We start from the raw sequence: 15,968 nt of genomic DNA, 5'->3' as shown, positions 1-15,968 counted from the left end.
AGGCTGTGGGTGCCATGAAAATTGCATCACTTTTCTCCTGTTTGCTGAGGCCAGATGGGGATGTTTTTAAGAATAGCAGCCAGAGTACATTCTTACTTATTTTAGCAAATGACGGCATGTTCTAGAAGCTCATAGTTGGTTTTGTTGGAAACTTCCTATACTGCATTAAGCTCTATTGAGCCCTTTCATTCATGCTTGTTGAATATGTCTTGTGGAGAGAGTTTATTTTGGGGTCTTTTTGGTTTTCCATATTAAATGGCAGGTTAGTTCAAAATATCATAACAATTGTTTGACAGATATCTGTTGGTTCATCTCCTTAATCCATGGTTTCCTGCTGCATGCAACCTGAGAGAAAGTTTTACATGTTGGAAATGTGGAGGGCAGGAGAAGTTTTTTTTCTTGTTACTCTACTGACTTATGTTGTTTTGATCGGTGCTGCAATAACAGAATCTGCTCTCAACAATGGTTCAAATTTACAGATGTTTATGTGGATATTGAAAGGCAATTTGTTTATGGCTTTTCAAAAACTTAGAGTTTCAAAGCCTTTCAGAGGAAATGAATTTTAAAATATAAAACTATGTCTTCACTTGTTTTCTCTCTCGCCTTCTGATTTATAAAGTGTTGATTCTTACATGCCCACTTGCACCTTGAATAGCATTTGAATGATTTTGAAATTATAGAACAGAAAAAGAGCTTCTGGCAACCCAGGCCTACTCAGTGTTGTTTACTTACTGATACTACTCATTAATTTTATTTGGTTGGTAGAGGAGAAAATAACCCAACCATAAGATTTAACTTATTCTATGTCTCTGCGGTTTTTGGCTTGTTCTGTCTTACACATGAGTGGAATGGCATACCATTGCTATCAAAAGCCATCCAATAAATAAATACTTACTTTTCTCTGTGAGGAAAAAAAAAAAGAAAGTTCTTTCAATTTGTGAAATTTTTACACAGCAAAGAAGGCACATTGGAATTCATGTATGTGGATCTTGTTGCACATTCACTCAGAAATTATCATTAGCAGATGAAAAGCACTTTTGTAACTATGTCTTGGTTTTGTTTCACCAAAATTTGGTACAAAATAGTCTGTCATGTGACCAAGGGTGTTGCCTGCATGCTTAGTGTCTTGATGCATATATGTAAACTGACAGATTCCTCTCTTTCTCACCACTGTAATGAAATTGTAAAATGTAATTATGGGCACCATGGTTGAGGCTCCTAAATGTGTGACTCAAGGAAAACACTAGATGTGACTCATGATAAAATCACAAGAGCTGGAAATCATTTGAGCTTACTTGGTTTCGATAGGTATCGGCTATAGTTGCACTTTTCTTTACAGGATCATGCTTGTAGGTTCAGCTAGCATCATATTTTTGTGGTATTATCTATGGTAATAAAAAAGAAATTAATAACACTGGGAACTGTGCAGTGGTATTTTGAGGATGGAACTTTGTTTTCTGTGCCAGCTGATGAAATAATAAGTATTGATTTAAGTAATTATACCCATGCTTCACAAAGGGACTATATAAGTTTGACTTCGTATTCGCAAAACATAATGTATTAAATCATATGACACAGAACTTTACAGTGTGATTCATTGGAAGCTAATGTATTATAAAACATAATGTATTTAATAACAGGTTCCAAAATAGGTCAATAAAGCTGGACTTTCAATTTTCCTATGAATATTTACAATCATATCCAACAGAAACAGGAGTGAGAAAGCAGACTCTTGGGTGAAGAGAAAATGAGACCATTTTCCTCTTGAATTGAATCTATAGATCAGTACCATAGTCTCAACTGTTTGTGTGTTAGTCCCATTTCCTAACAGGCAAAGAGTGCAATGATGCAGTGTCTATTGTATAGGCCCAACAATTGCAGCATGCCTGAATCAGTGAGAATTACACGAAGTTATGTATTTTGTCAGATTTTCCAACCAGGGTGGCCTAATCCACCCAATTTTTTACACATTTTTCAAATGTTGGCGATGTTAAAACATGGAATAATCAACACAACTGTAAGAGTTTACATGATCCACCTGGATTTAATCCTTGAAGTGAGAAACAGCTGTGGCTTTTTCAAGAGATATTCATGTGCTGTTTCTGTGCATGCAATTACATTTGAACAAGGAACACGATCTCCTTATCTGTAGTGATGCAAGTACACATCTACTCAGTATTCTCTGAAGTTAGGTGTAAAACTCCAGTTGGCTTCAGTGAGAGCTACTACACCTTTAACAGTGGCATATATGTTGCAACACAACTCATGCTAAAACAGTCCTTTAGAACTTCACAGAATTTGGCATATTGAAAAATTATTTGAAACAACCTGCAAAAGGTTGTTCATAGAACACTATTAAGTAGCTTTATTTCTTCCACCTCATTATACTTGAGACTTTTTTTTTAATTTTGGGAGTCCATAAATCACAGGGTTAAAAGAGGCTCAGAGAGAGAGATGTTGCAGATAATAGCCATGGATGTTTCAGTAGTCTTTGAGAAGAGCAAGAGGTAGAGAACAGTAGATAAAACACTGGATCTTTTGCATTATGCTAATTATTTTTGGAACAAAAGTAGTGTTTGTCTTTGGGACATGAGTATATTAAGATGAAAAAACCCATTTAATCTTTTGTGAGTGGCTCATATTCTACTTTGTAATTTATAAATAGTTCGCAACTCATGGTTTAATTTGTTTAAATTATTTGATCTCAGGATCAAGAAAAAGCTCTAGTCAGACTGAACTCTGTCTCTCAAGGCCTTAACAGACTGATATTTCTATGACACAGTCTAGAATGAAGTCTATTGAGTAAAAAATGTATCCTTTGATCTAAATTTATTATAACAAAATAGATGGTTTTGCCATGGGAGAGTTATTTAAACAGTGATGGAATGGAATTGATTTGCTGCAGTGTGCTGAAGTACATGCTGCAGTAAGGAACATATTATTTTAATTGAATGGATGCACAAATCTTTGTGATCTTATTATTCTGATCAGCTCTTGATAAAGATCTAGACAGAGTTTTTCAGTTGCTAAAGCATTTTGCTGACTTGTGCACAATGGCTAACACGATATGGGTTGACAGCAGCTATACTGATTAACATACTGGCTTTATAATTTTCATAAAATAAGAGACATTGTCCTAGATCATTATTACTCCCTTTAGTTCTTAAATGTTAGCATTAATGTTATTTACTACTGGATAGTATCTGTTAGTTAGAGCTGTACAGAATTAACTCATTGCTCCTTTTAAAAGGTAAATTGAACTGTGCCCCTTTGTTTCAAGGCAGAGCTCAGCTTTTGGTACAGAGCAATTCTTGGTAGGTGACATGTCCTTTCTAAAGTAGAAAATACTAACGGGAGCTATAGTTTTGCAGAAGGAAAAAAGAAAATCTCCAGGATGCTAAATCGCACAGACATTTGGTAAGTTGTGTGCCTTATATTGACTATTAGTGAATCAAGAGCAGATTCCAGTCCTTTCTTTGCTGAGTGGAAAGCTTTCCTACAGCTGTATTCAGAGAAGAACATTCCATACTGCTTAAATTCTGCTTCTTTTCAGCTGTTGTAGGAATACACTCCAGAGTTTGCAATGCTGTAGAAACAATAAATTGTGTGGCTTCTGTCATTGCAGTATTCAGCACAGTATTTTATTTACCCATAGCTTCCACCTTTGAAATGCATAGTTCTTTCATTCAGTTCTTTGTTGTTCTAAGCTGACATGTTATAAAAAATAATTAATATTCAGACAATTACTTTAAGTCTGAGAGACAATTTTTAATTCCGTAGCTATAGAGAGGGTGCTACTGTGCTCTCTCCTTTAGTGAGAGCAACCATTTTGGTTGCGGTGATGTACGACTGAAGCGGGGACAGTGAAGATTCATCTGTAAGTTACAAGACATTCTTCTTAAAAGTGAGTGGTGGTTTTGTTGTTTTTTATTATCCCAGGGTTAATAAGAAAACACTAGTTCTTTGCAGAGTCTGATGTTCTCAGGTTCAAAGTCTTGCTGCTATCCTACTCTTATTTTCAAGATGACTTTTAGCTTAGAAAGGGAAAGAAAACAGAGGTGCAGAGCAGATGGGAGACCGATGGAGAAGCTCCTATAGGAACAGTTTGAATGTTGGTCTATAACAAGTATACACTATGCTTGTTTGGAAAAGGATATTGGGCCAAGACTGTTTTGAAATGTGCTTTTATCAAATCTCTTTCTAACTTAGTATCCTCCAGTATAGTTTACAGTTGTTTCAACTTGCCGTTTACCAGCTTATGCTGCCTGATAACAAGCTGATGAAGAATTTTCTGTGAACTTTCTTAAAACCTGGAACTTTATGAAGTTTCACAGGTCTATATTACAAACTTTGTCAAGAATGGAATTGTTAGTACTAGAGATATTAGTTTGCTCTGAAACAGCAAACAAAGCTGGACAGATTTCATCCAGAAGTCCTGAGTTGTGTCCTTGTTCACTCATACTAGGTAAAGATTTTGAAACTCTTATCTGTGTTTGATGTAATTAACTATTGTGATGGAGGAAAGTTCAAATTATTTTTCTTCCCCATATAGATTGTGTCTTTTAGCTGTAGTGCATAAGTATTTCCTTGTTTGTTTTGCTTTGTTTTACATACTTTCTAGTAGGGTTTTGATTTGAGGGCATTTTTTTTCCCCAATGCAGAATAAAAAAAATTTCCAGGAAGGGACAGTAACTGTGTAACAAACAAAAAAATGCATATTAATGCTGAATATCACTAAAGTACTATTTAAAAAAACCTTCTTGCTATGTTGGTTGCAATACTGGGTCATCTGTGTGTTTCATTACTGTGGTTTGATTTATACTAATTGCAGCTAGATTTTTTTGGGTTTTAGAAATGTTCTTTCCATTACGAAAAGCGGTAGTTCTTTGTTTAAAGAAAAATTTCTGGCAGGAGGTAAGAAAGTCTGTAAATACACACACCTGTTTTGTGTGTGCACATCTTTGCAAAATTTTCACTGAAATTTAAGTGCCTGTTGTATCATAATCAGAAGCTGTTGTGGGTTTCTGGCTGAAAACAGTTTGAATCCTAGAATAAGATGCAGGATACACTGAGACTGGATTCCTCAGTACAGTCAGTTTGGTTTGGGTTTATTTTAATTTTTTTTTTTTTTAAGAGTGGCTGCACATTAATTCTTCAATAGGAGTGGGAAAATATTTGATAAATTTGATAAAGGGACTTGGCAGTGTTTCACTTCATAACAAAACATGGCTTGTAAGTTTGGGGATGTGAATCATATCTTGGTTTCTCTATTTTGTTTAAATAACTTATTTGAAAAGCAAGCTAGATGAGTTTGTTTGAGGGCATTGTAGGTTAGGATGGACAGAAAAGTTTTGTCCAAGTTTATGCTGGTGTGAATTTTCATTAAATTTTAGTGTGTTGAGTTTGTATCTCATTTATACTGTCAGACTTTATGGATAGTATCTTTTTAAACATGATGGACATCAATGTCAGGCCAAGCCTTTAGCTTCTATTTTGCTATGCTGATAACATACGAACTGCACTAGGAAGAGGCAATGCAGTGGCCTGACCAGTGCTGCTGAGCATCAAGGACTGTCTCTGGTACGTGAAAGTGGTGATTTGTGATCTGGGATCTTCTACAGCACTTTTATTTGGTATGCTGTTATTGTGCATATTTATGTTAGGCCAGCTAATCTGTTTTGTGCTGCACAGTTCCTCTGCAGGAATCAGAAATTAAATTGTGAGAAGAGAGAAATTTTTAGATCATCTTATTTCTGTAAACTTCCTGGTTGATTGTATTAATTTTGGAGGAGACATCTGGAAATCCTGGCTCCAAATATGTTAAAACTCAGCAGGCAGCTATTAGTAAACATACAGAGGAACATCTGCAGCAGCTGTTGCACGACTTTCTGTGCCTCTCCTCAAGACCTAGCTTCAACAGCAACTTCTACAATCTATCTATTAAGACTTTGATGTGGAAGTGAAGAGAAGCAGATGCAAGATAGGATCCCTCTGAGTTACTAGTGGGTATTATAAAACAACAGAGATGCAAGTAGCTTAGCAGATGTTTCCAGTTAGCCATGACTTCTTGTGTAACTTGGTGGTGATGCTTTAATGCAGGGATGGGAGGGTATGAATTTCTCTTCCACTAATATAATGTAAATATTTGCATGGGAGAAAAACAATTACACAGATCATTATTCAATAAGGTTGTGAGTCCCAAACATAGAATTACACTCATTATCTTTGCTTAAAAAAAAATAAATTTAAAATTGTGTAAGGCTAGATGACTATATATGCGATCTTCATAATCATTTTCAGGCCATTAATATCTTTATATTCCAGTATTTCAATCACTTGAATGCTTTCTGTTCTCCCATCTTCAGATAAAACGTAACATGTTTCCTCGATTTATCTTGTTTACCTCATTAGTTTGTCTGAATTTTCCGTTTTCTTCCAATACCAGCCAAAATGGAGAAATTTGCTTCTTTTATTTGTAGTTAAATGTTAGGATCTCTACAGTGGAAGGGAAGAACAACCAGCAGGACAGGTAGGCTGAATGACAGGGTAAGCTTCTGCAGCTTCAGTCTGGCAGCCTTCATGCCAAAGGTCAGGTCTGCCAGTGCCATCAGCAGAGCTTTTGTTTTGAGGATAAGGTAGATAATTACAAAGAGTTGACACCTTTGGGTAGAGATTGAGAAAGTTTATTGCTGATTTTGTATAAATTAATGCAGGATCTCTTTGAAAGAGGAGATAGTGCAGTTGAAGTTTGTTTCTTCCTAGAGATGTGTTGATAATGAGACAGATGGGTGTCTGTGGCACAGTGTTTAAGACCATGGACTGGCAATACATTAATGCCTGGCTTTGTATTGCTACCACTGTAGTTCAGTGGTCCACTTTATGATTATGCTGGTCGAGGAAGGTCAAATACACCCCTGCAGAAGCGTATGATAACTTGTCTGGTCTTTTTTTTTTAAGGACCTCTGAACTGGTTCTGCATTATTCTGCTTTAATTGTTTGTTAAAATATTCTCATACTAGCTATTGATGGAGGCAGTTTAAACTTGGAAAATCTTTTCCTTTTGTCAGGACTGACTTCTGGGCTTTAAATGCAATTTTCATCTACCTGTAAAACAGCATAAGGAAAATTTAAATTAAGCTTTCATCCTTTCTATGTAAATAGAAGCTTCCTACTTAAAACAGAAATCTAACTTCAGACATCAGCTTCTTGTGTAAGGACTTATCTTTAACTTCCCAGAAGAGTGTCTTAAAAAGATATAAAAAGTTTTCCCTTGCTCTTAGGATAACAGCAACAGCAGTGACAAATGGAGAAATGGAGAGCCTGTAGATTGCACTTCCCTCTCATGGGGGAGAGGTGAGTGACAGGGGAGGGAGAAGTAAATACAAGTATCCTTCCTTTTTTCTTTGCCAAATATTATATTAACTCTATGGAAAGCAGCTGGACAGAAATTGAGAAGTGTGCATTAAAATGACAATGAAACAGAACAGGAAAATCAATTCAACCCACACCTGAGAAGCTTTTGTTTTGTTTTGTTTTGGAAGGACAGCTATCAACAGAGTGAATTAATGTTTATCTTAAAGGTCATTAAAAGGTTATTTCCAATTAGTAAGGTGTCTCATAGCTGAATACAATTTACTACACTAGAGAAGAAATTTTTTTCCAATTGCTGTACATATTTTTTATATGTGATTTTCTTTTAATTCTGTGGGATTGTAGAGTATATTTTCTCCGTATGTTGTAATGTAAGTAATGCAGTACTCTTTGAATTGGATACATTTTGAATATAATTTTCAGATTTGTTTCAAACATTTGTCAACTCTAGCTGATGACTGCAGTTGAAGAATAATGTATTGTTTTCAGCTTTGTGAATGGTGTTTTTCAGAAAACGGATGTTAGAAGCATTGAAATTCAACTTGCAGAGTTCTTCATAGCAAAAAGCACTTTTCTCTCAAAAGGGTTGTTTGTGTTTTGGATTTTTTTAAGTAACCTACCCCAGTAATCTTTAATCCTACAAGATCGGGATTAATCGCTGTGGACACAAAACCCAGGCACATTTGTATATTTATTATTCAAGTAAGGAGGATTTAAAAAGAAGCATATTCTTATAGTCTACTATGTGAATAATGTTTGCATTAGAAAAATTAAAGCAAAGAAGGATGTTTTAATTTCTTTACGGTCAGAGGCTTCTGTTAAGGTGAATGGATGTGTCTGGCTAAGAAAATAACCAAAGAGACTGAAGACTTTGAGTTTCACTTAGGATCTTACTCTGGGCATTATTGGGCTAATGCATTAACCTGGGACTTTGGGCATCAATTGGCAGCTTAGCCCACCTCAGAGCATTTCCCATATTGGCATTTACTATGCACACTTCTTGTCAGTTAACTCTACCCTACGTAAGCTCCTTTATTGCTTTCAAGGTTTCTTTGCTAATTCAATTCTTCAGCCTCTGTTACACCATGAAAAGCCCTGAAGGGCTGAGTTTTGTCATTTGCCTAGGTGACTAAAGCAGGATTTGGGTTACAGAACCTTAACATGTGGCTTAAATAAGAGAATGTTCCATTAATAACTACTTTTTACCATTTTGGTATTCTATTATCAGTGCTAAAAGTTTTTACAAAATCTGCCTGGCAGTATAATTTATTATTAGACCTGAGGGGTAAAGGCTAATGCAGAAGTGTATTTCACATAAATAAGTGCTTAGAGTTGTGGGTTGAAAAGGCAATTTCTCTGGCACACAGACAATGTAGGACATTTTCAAAGCCTAGACAAACTGAGACAATGCAAAAAAAAAAAAAAAATCAAAGGAGAGAATATTTTATGCTCTGACTTGTAATTTTAATTGCTTTGGGGTTTTTGTTGTTCTCACATGCCAAGTTAGCAGCAAAAGCTTGCTATTCTTTTACCTACATTTTGAAGGTTGTGTGTAATGCATCTAACTCCAAATTCCTGAAAAGAAATGCTTGCTTTGGACTGTCTGAACTTTTTTAGGAACATAGTTACTTTCTTCTCTTAGCAGCATGGTGCAATAAGTGGGTTAAACCCAAATACATGTCTGATACTTCTCTGACAGGTTTGAAATCTAAAAAAGGGCTGAGTGTGCTCCTCCCTGTAAAGTATTCTGGGGAATGGGTTGAACAGGTTAAATACAACTTCTTCAAGACTGACTGTAAACTCTTACACAAGTTTCAAATCTATATTCAAATTGTTAGATTTGGTTTTTAACCTGGTTTTGTCAGTAATGAGTACCTTAATTTTCCCTGTTAAGAATAGGAGTACTTGTTTGTCTAGAAAGGCATGGACCAAAAGGAACCTTCTGCTAAACTTATGTGTCCTTCCCTCTCTGACCTCAAATTTCTTTGTTGAAATATGTTGCTGGGGAGTTATTTCCTTAGAATTTCAATTTTTGAATCAGCCTTTTGGACATGGTTTAGAATATGGTAGGACATCCAAACTTCCCAGGAAATATTTTCACAATAGCAAAATCTTATCCTGACAAAATGCATCTGCTAATGAGTATTTACTGCTGAAAATAAATGGCAGTTGAACTGAATAGATCATTACAGTGTAGAGGTGGAACATGTGAAAAACACATATGAAATCTCTGTTTTGTCCAAATAGGCAGTGAAATATCCATATTGAAATCTTGAACTGAACTAGTTTTTTCTCTTTCCCTTATTTCTCCATCTAACACTTTCAAGGGACTTCATTTATTTCTCAGCTCACATTAACACAATGGAGTTTTAAGTTGAAAATAACTGGGAAACTTAATTCAGATGTTTTACAAATAAATTGAGTTTTGTCTCAGATTTTTATTGTGTGCTTCACAACTGAGTTTATAAATAAACTGGCACAGTCTGCAGTTTAATCAAGCCTAATCTTTCCCCAGCACCCACAGGAACTGCCAGTGATAAAAACATTTGGGAATTCTAATTGTATATACAGTGTTACCTAAATCCTTTCATCTCTCTCGGAGAAATTCTTTCCTGTCTGTTATCTGGAAACCAAATTACTGAAGTTAGTATTCGCTCTTCCTGAAGGGAAAAAGGAAAATGTGATTTTTTTTTTTTTGTAATGCAAATTTATTAGCACACTTATTATTTGGTGGAAACTGAGGCTTGTTGCTTTCTTTGCTGTGTGTCCTTACAGACATCTTAGAGATGGACTTTATTTTTCTATGTGATACACACTTGCAACAGTTTTTAAACAAAGTATTTATTGCAGTTGGAATGTTTAAATATAAATGTTAACACTGATTATTTAAAACTCTGAGAGGACATATTTTGTGTTCAGGATTAGTATACCCAACTCACATGAGTGAGTGCAAAGGTGTTTCCAATTAAGCATATAATATTAAAAGCACTTAGCACTTGACAGAAAGAGATGGGGTTTCTCAAAAAGTATATTCCACCTTCCAGGAGCCCAGAGAAGGCTCCACCAGAGGCCTTCTGTCACTAATCCTATGTTGTGAAGAAATATCTGATGTTCTGATTTCAGAAGCATCCTGCAATAAAATCAGTATATTGAAGATAAGAACAACAGGCTGGAAAAAAGTAGATTGCTGGAACTAGATAAGCAAACCAACTGGAAGTTAGTTCTTTGACTGCTTACTTGGACAGTGTGTGCATATTTAGTTTTTTTAATGTGCGTATGTAGTTGTAGTTCTGTTGAGGAAATGAGCTCTGAGACAGAACTTGGAGGATAGTCATGGTAGATGATGTCAGGAAGAGAGCTCAGGCCAAAAAAGCTCTGAATGCAGCACAAGAATGTGATGCAATAATCTTTGATTCTTGCTGCAGACTGCTCAATGTGTGGTGGGATTTTTGTTGCTTTTCCCTTTTCTTCCCATGTGCACAAGTCTAACCTGTCAGTTGGTGTGATGAATGATGCTGGCCTGTAGCTGGAGAGTGGTGTGGCAAGCCCTTCCCCACTTCAGGACATTTCATGCTGCAGATGTGTTTCAGACCCAGCTCTGTCCAGAGGACTGTGCGGCAGGGAGAGGCCTGTCTGTGCAATAAAAATTGATCTGCAGGGAACAGTTTGGAAAGCTAAGTTGTGCATGTCTTTCTGTATGCTCAGGATAATCAGCAGCCTCACGATTACAATTAGCATCCTTGCTCCTAGCTCATGGCATGAAGAGAAGTGTTCTTAGGTCTCTCTGAAACTTTAGGGGGTCTTGCCTAGCACTGTCTGACAGGTATCTGAGGGACCACAGGCTTCTTGTGTGTCTCACACTGGCCACAGCAGCCCACCAGTGTCAGAGCCAGAGGCTGGGCTGTTCAGTGCAGGGGCAGAAGTGTTGCTCCTCAGGCCACTCGCTGCTGTAACTTTCAAACCCAAGTGTTGCAGCTGGGAGCTGGATCGCCCAATCCCTTTTTTGAGGTGGGTTTAAGGGCTTATTTGTTTATTTTCACTGCAAGGATTGCCAGGATTTGGAGTTGTGGTGGGGTCAACAGGCTGTTATGTATGAAAAGTAGAAAGAGAACTCTCCAGAACTTGTCTGAAGTGTATTGTTTGAGTGTGGGTGCAGTTGTAATGTGGGTAAAGGAGGAAGAACTTTTAATGAAAGCAGTAGAATTATTTTTCTAGTTTTAATCTGGAAGTGGGTGGGCTACACCTGGATACTGTTGGACCCATGTGACTGTACTACAGAAAAATAAGAGTGACTGCATAAAACTAGATTGTTTTCTAACCAAATAGATATGAGCTAAACTGTTACGATGAGTTCTCTCTGGGCAATATACTGCACACCAGCTAGTGAGTCACTGAAGCATTGCTAAAATGAAATAATTCCAGCATGTGACTTGACTTGTGACTCTGAAGAAATACCAGTAGTTTTGACATGTTTTCTAGAAGGAGCTTCTTTTTCTAGGGTCTCCAATCAGTAGGGAGATTTAAGCAATTGTTATGCCACATTGTAACTTTTGTAATCATGTCCTTCAACTTGTCATAGTGAAGGCCTTTATCTGAAAAGAAGGATGAGGCCTTGCTTTTCTCCTCCCTGCTTCCTAGGGTGTGGTCCTGCTGCCTTCCTACATCCCAATGGGGTGTTTTTCATTTTCACTGGGAGCCAGTTCAACTTGCACTCAACTTGAGAAAATGCCTGCTTCCTTCCTGGTTTTCTTTTCTATCCTTCTCTTCTGGATTAATTTTTCGTTAGCTTGTCAGATTTAGTCACCTCATTGAGGGATCCAGTGCTTACCAGAATGGAAAAAGGAATGAAGAAAATGTGTTAGGGATAGGATTGTGTTTGGTCTCGAAGGAGTCCCTGCTAGGCTGGCTCTGCTGTAGCATCTAATTCCACTCTTCACAACGTGTATGTGAACATTGTAAAGTTGTGTTTCAGATGCAGCACAAGGGACCTTTGAGAATGCTGTCATGCAGAGTTTTAAAATGTAAGGAAATGCCAGACTTTAGGGTACTTGTGCAAAATAGATTCTGTACACTTCTAGGTGCTTCTCATCTGTTACTGATAACACCCAATTGCTATCCCTGAGTAAGCTGGTTGGGTTGCCTCCTGGAGAGACCTTAACTGTTTCTTCATTAGTGAACTCTGATCCAGATTCTCCATCTTCTTCTGCCTCATTTCATTATTTCAGCCCACACAGTCTCCAGATATGGTGTGGTTGTTGTTACTTTATTTTGTGTGCTTTGTTGGTTGTTTTTTTGTTTTTTAGTTTTTTAGTTTGTTTTTTTTTGGTTTTTTTTAGTTTTTTTTTTTTTGTTTGTTTAGTTTTTGGTTTTTTAGTTTTTGAAGTTCTTTCACTGTTCCTTCTTAAGCAGCCCCCCAGCATAGCCCTTTGCATAGTTTTGTCACTGGCAGGGGAGGGAAAAGCATGCTCTGAACTGGGCTTTGATTTCAGCTCTGATCTGACATGGTCCATGGGTGACTGAAATCACATGTCCCCCAGGGAAGGTGATTGTTCTGCTGGTCTCATCAAGACTCCAACTTGACAGAAAGGTGTACAAAGTGAGGATGCAGACTACGGAGGTTTGAGTCACTGGGCAAGCTTACAAAAGGCCTCCAGCTGCCAAATCAGGGGAGATGTGCACCCCTCAGTGTCATGAACCATCTAATGGAGTAGATTATCTACTCTTACAAAGCTTTCTTTCTTGCTTTTAATACTGAAAAACACATCCTCATTTTCTAGAACATCTAGATTGTTTGGCTGAAACTTGTGCAAAAAAATTCAGCCTCAGGCAGGCATCTGGTGTGGAAAGTTTCAGCCCAAACTGCTATTTTGGCAAAGTTGTAAGCAATGAAAATACATTTTAAGAGTGGAAAGTGCTGAACAATCTCTGTACTAAGGCAGAACTTATATTTTGATGGATAAAGGGAACCCATGATGGAGTCTGAGCCTGAACTGCAACTTTAATTCCACTCTCCTGTAAGGAGAAATTCTCCATCAAACAGCTGTGTCAGTTGAACATTTTTCTAGCACTTACATCGTTACTTTATGCAACCTTTGCTGGTACTGAAGGGAATATGGAGAAGTTCTGGGCTAACATAACTAAAACTTGAGGAAAAAATAACCTTAGATTGTGATGGCATACAAAGGCCATTCTTGCAGGTTCCTGCAGCACACTGGAAATGTTGGCAGGAAGACAAGCAGAAGATTCTGTTACGAGATCTAGTTTTATAATTATTTCTGGGCCATTTTGAGCATATGCATCACCTGGGCTGGAAGTTACTGCAAACCCCCTTGGGTGTCTTGCATCTGCATCCCAGAGGAGGTGTTCAAGAAACACAGCAACTGCCCTGCACATCCTGTTTTGATTTGGTTGATTTATTGTCCTGTAATTTATAGAGTGGCCATGTGAAGGGCATGAATCTCAAGTTTGACTGATTGCACTGTAAAAGAAAGCTCTTTTCAGTTCATCCTGAAATTCTTACCACATTTCTGTCTAGCCATTCAAGTTTACCCCAGCCACAGCTGCTTTCATAGCTCTTGCTGAAACTTGAAACTGGAAGAAAGGTAGAGAAAATCTTTATATAGATTTTTTTAATGGTAACCCTGCACAGATTTTTTCAGTTCCATTATGTTTTCTTATGGCTCTATTCAGTGCTGCAGTTGTTTTTACAACTACCTATATAGGCTTCCATTTTGTGTTTAAGGTCAAAATTGTTTGTTGGACAGAACGTTAATCTATGGAGGGTTTATGGGCTGATTGTGAACCAGAACTCTGTTTCTAGGAGCCTAGCAATATCACTTCAGTTACTATCATATCTACTCTTCAATATGAATTAAGGCCTCTTGTATCTTCCCTCCTGTCACATTTTTAAGACCTCTGGCCATTGATCTCTCTTGCCATCTCTATGTATTTTGCTGAAATGTTAAGCAAGAAGCTGGATTCTTTGAAAGTACATGTAATCACTGCTTTCTATGTTTTGGTGAGAGTACTAACACACCTCTGAATTAGAACACTTCAGTTTTGTTGTTGTCATTCTTTTGACTCCTACTCAGTTGTGACCCATTTAACATTCAGTTTCTTTTATACAGTACTGCTAGCTGTTCTTCACTCTGTATTTCTATTTATATACTTCTTTTTCTTGGTACTTGCTCTCATTGAATGTTGTCTTTTTTTATTTCATACTAGTTTATATTGTACTTGTAGGAAATACTTGAATTCTGCTATGTCCAGATTCCTGGATGCTCCAATTCTTTAAAAAAACCAAAACAAACAAACAACAACAACAAAAAAATTTCACCATCCCCTTTCATACAGGGAGAAAATTGAAGGTTTTGATGTAGGGTTCATTCTGATCCCATCCCCCTTTAAAACCCCCCCCTTCCCAACCCATCCCTACTATTTTTCTTTTTTTTTCCATTGCCAGAAACATTCCAGATCTCTCTGTCTGCAGTTCTTGGGACATCTGAGCACATACATACATTCTTGAGATATACCAAAAGATTATCTGCTTCTCACGTACTATTTCTAGCTGAGAAAGCAGCATAGCTGTTTCAAAGTGCATCAGTATCCTATTAGCCCTTTTCCTTTTCCTCAGTTAATCTCACTGGTGTTAGTTAATTCATAGCCCTTGATATACACCAAGGCTTCAAGTTCATTGTGTTTATGATATGCAATTACTCTAGGCAGATCCAATTACTGACTTCTATTTCAATAAATTGAATTCCTCTACAGTAATGACTCTTTAATTTCTCTACTAAAGATCATGTCTGCACACAGTGAAAGGTTGTAAGGGTTACCTTTGATTTAATCAGTTTTAGCATGCTCTATATTTTTTTTTACTGTCATTTCCAAATGCAGTTTTGGAAAATCCCTAATTATATTTTCTGATGGCTGTTTGGTGGACTTATATAAACTACTGTCTGAGCTCACACTATGCAAGCAAAGCACAAGAATTTTTGTGACATGGGTAGTCTTCTAGTGTTAACAGCATATGTGGGGAATGTGAATAGAATGTAAGTATAGGTTTTAATTAAGAGGAAGAACAAGCAACCCTGCTTTCTGTAGAGGGCTGGTGCTCAACCTTGTTGGGTTCAAAACACTGAAGTCAGGATATGTCAGATATGCATTAATTCTCAATTAAATTTCTCCATTACCTGTTTTTTTTAAGAAGCTGTTTCCCAGTGATTTCATGTTGTATGCTTATTCTTCAGAACTTCCAAAAGGTCACTTATAATTTCAAGGGCTCTCTCAGATGATTAGTAATCAGAGTCTCACTTCCTGAATACCAGCCGATCTAAGTGAAAACATAGTAACTGAGTCATTTTGTTATTTAGTTCCTAAGATTACAGTTGTAAATGTGTGCTTAATGTCCAATTAAGCTTTTACTCCTGTGTTCAAATAGCAAGGCAAGCCTCATGGAAATGATGAGTTCATAAAGTGTTGACAATTAAATTAGAACTTTTAAATTATACTGAACATTTACAAAACCCTGTGAAATCTTTCTCTGCAGGAGGAGAAAAAATCTATGCAAACTTATTTACTGTTTCAAAAGCTTCCCT

General features: G+C 36.9%; 1 protein-coding gene across 7 annotated transcripts in view; it reads left to right on the top strand.

Moving 5' to 3' along the window:
- The window catches only part of LHFPL2 (LHFPL tetraspan subfamily member 2), a 121,008-nt gene that overhangs the window by 69,943 nt on the left and 35,097 nt on the right, over positions 1–15,968 (top strand). Inside the window, exon 1 of one of the 7 annotated variants that reach the window (XM_085566379.1) lies at positions 7,228–7,353. The exons of the other annotated variants lie outside the window; for them this stretch is intronic. The gene's annotated coding sequence lies outside the window, so the exon portion shown is untranslated. Of the gene's footprint in view, positions 1–7,227; positions 7,354–15,968 lie in introns of those variants that run through there. 7 annotated transcript variants of the gene reach the window in all.

The sequence above is a fragment of the Lonchura striata genome, chromosome Z (genome assembly GCF_050655825.1).
Source record: "Lonchura striata isolate lonStrDom1 chromosome Z, ASM5065582v1, whole genome shotgun sequence".
NCBI lineage: Eukaryota > Metazoa > Chordata > Aves > Passeriformes > Estrildidae > Lonchura > Lonchura striata.
Note: the sequence above shows the minus strand (reverse complement) of the source record. Positions and strands in the feature narration are given on the sequence as shown.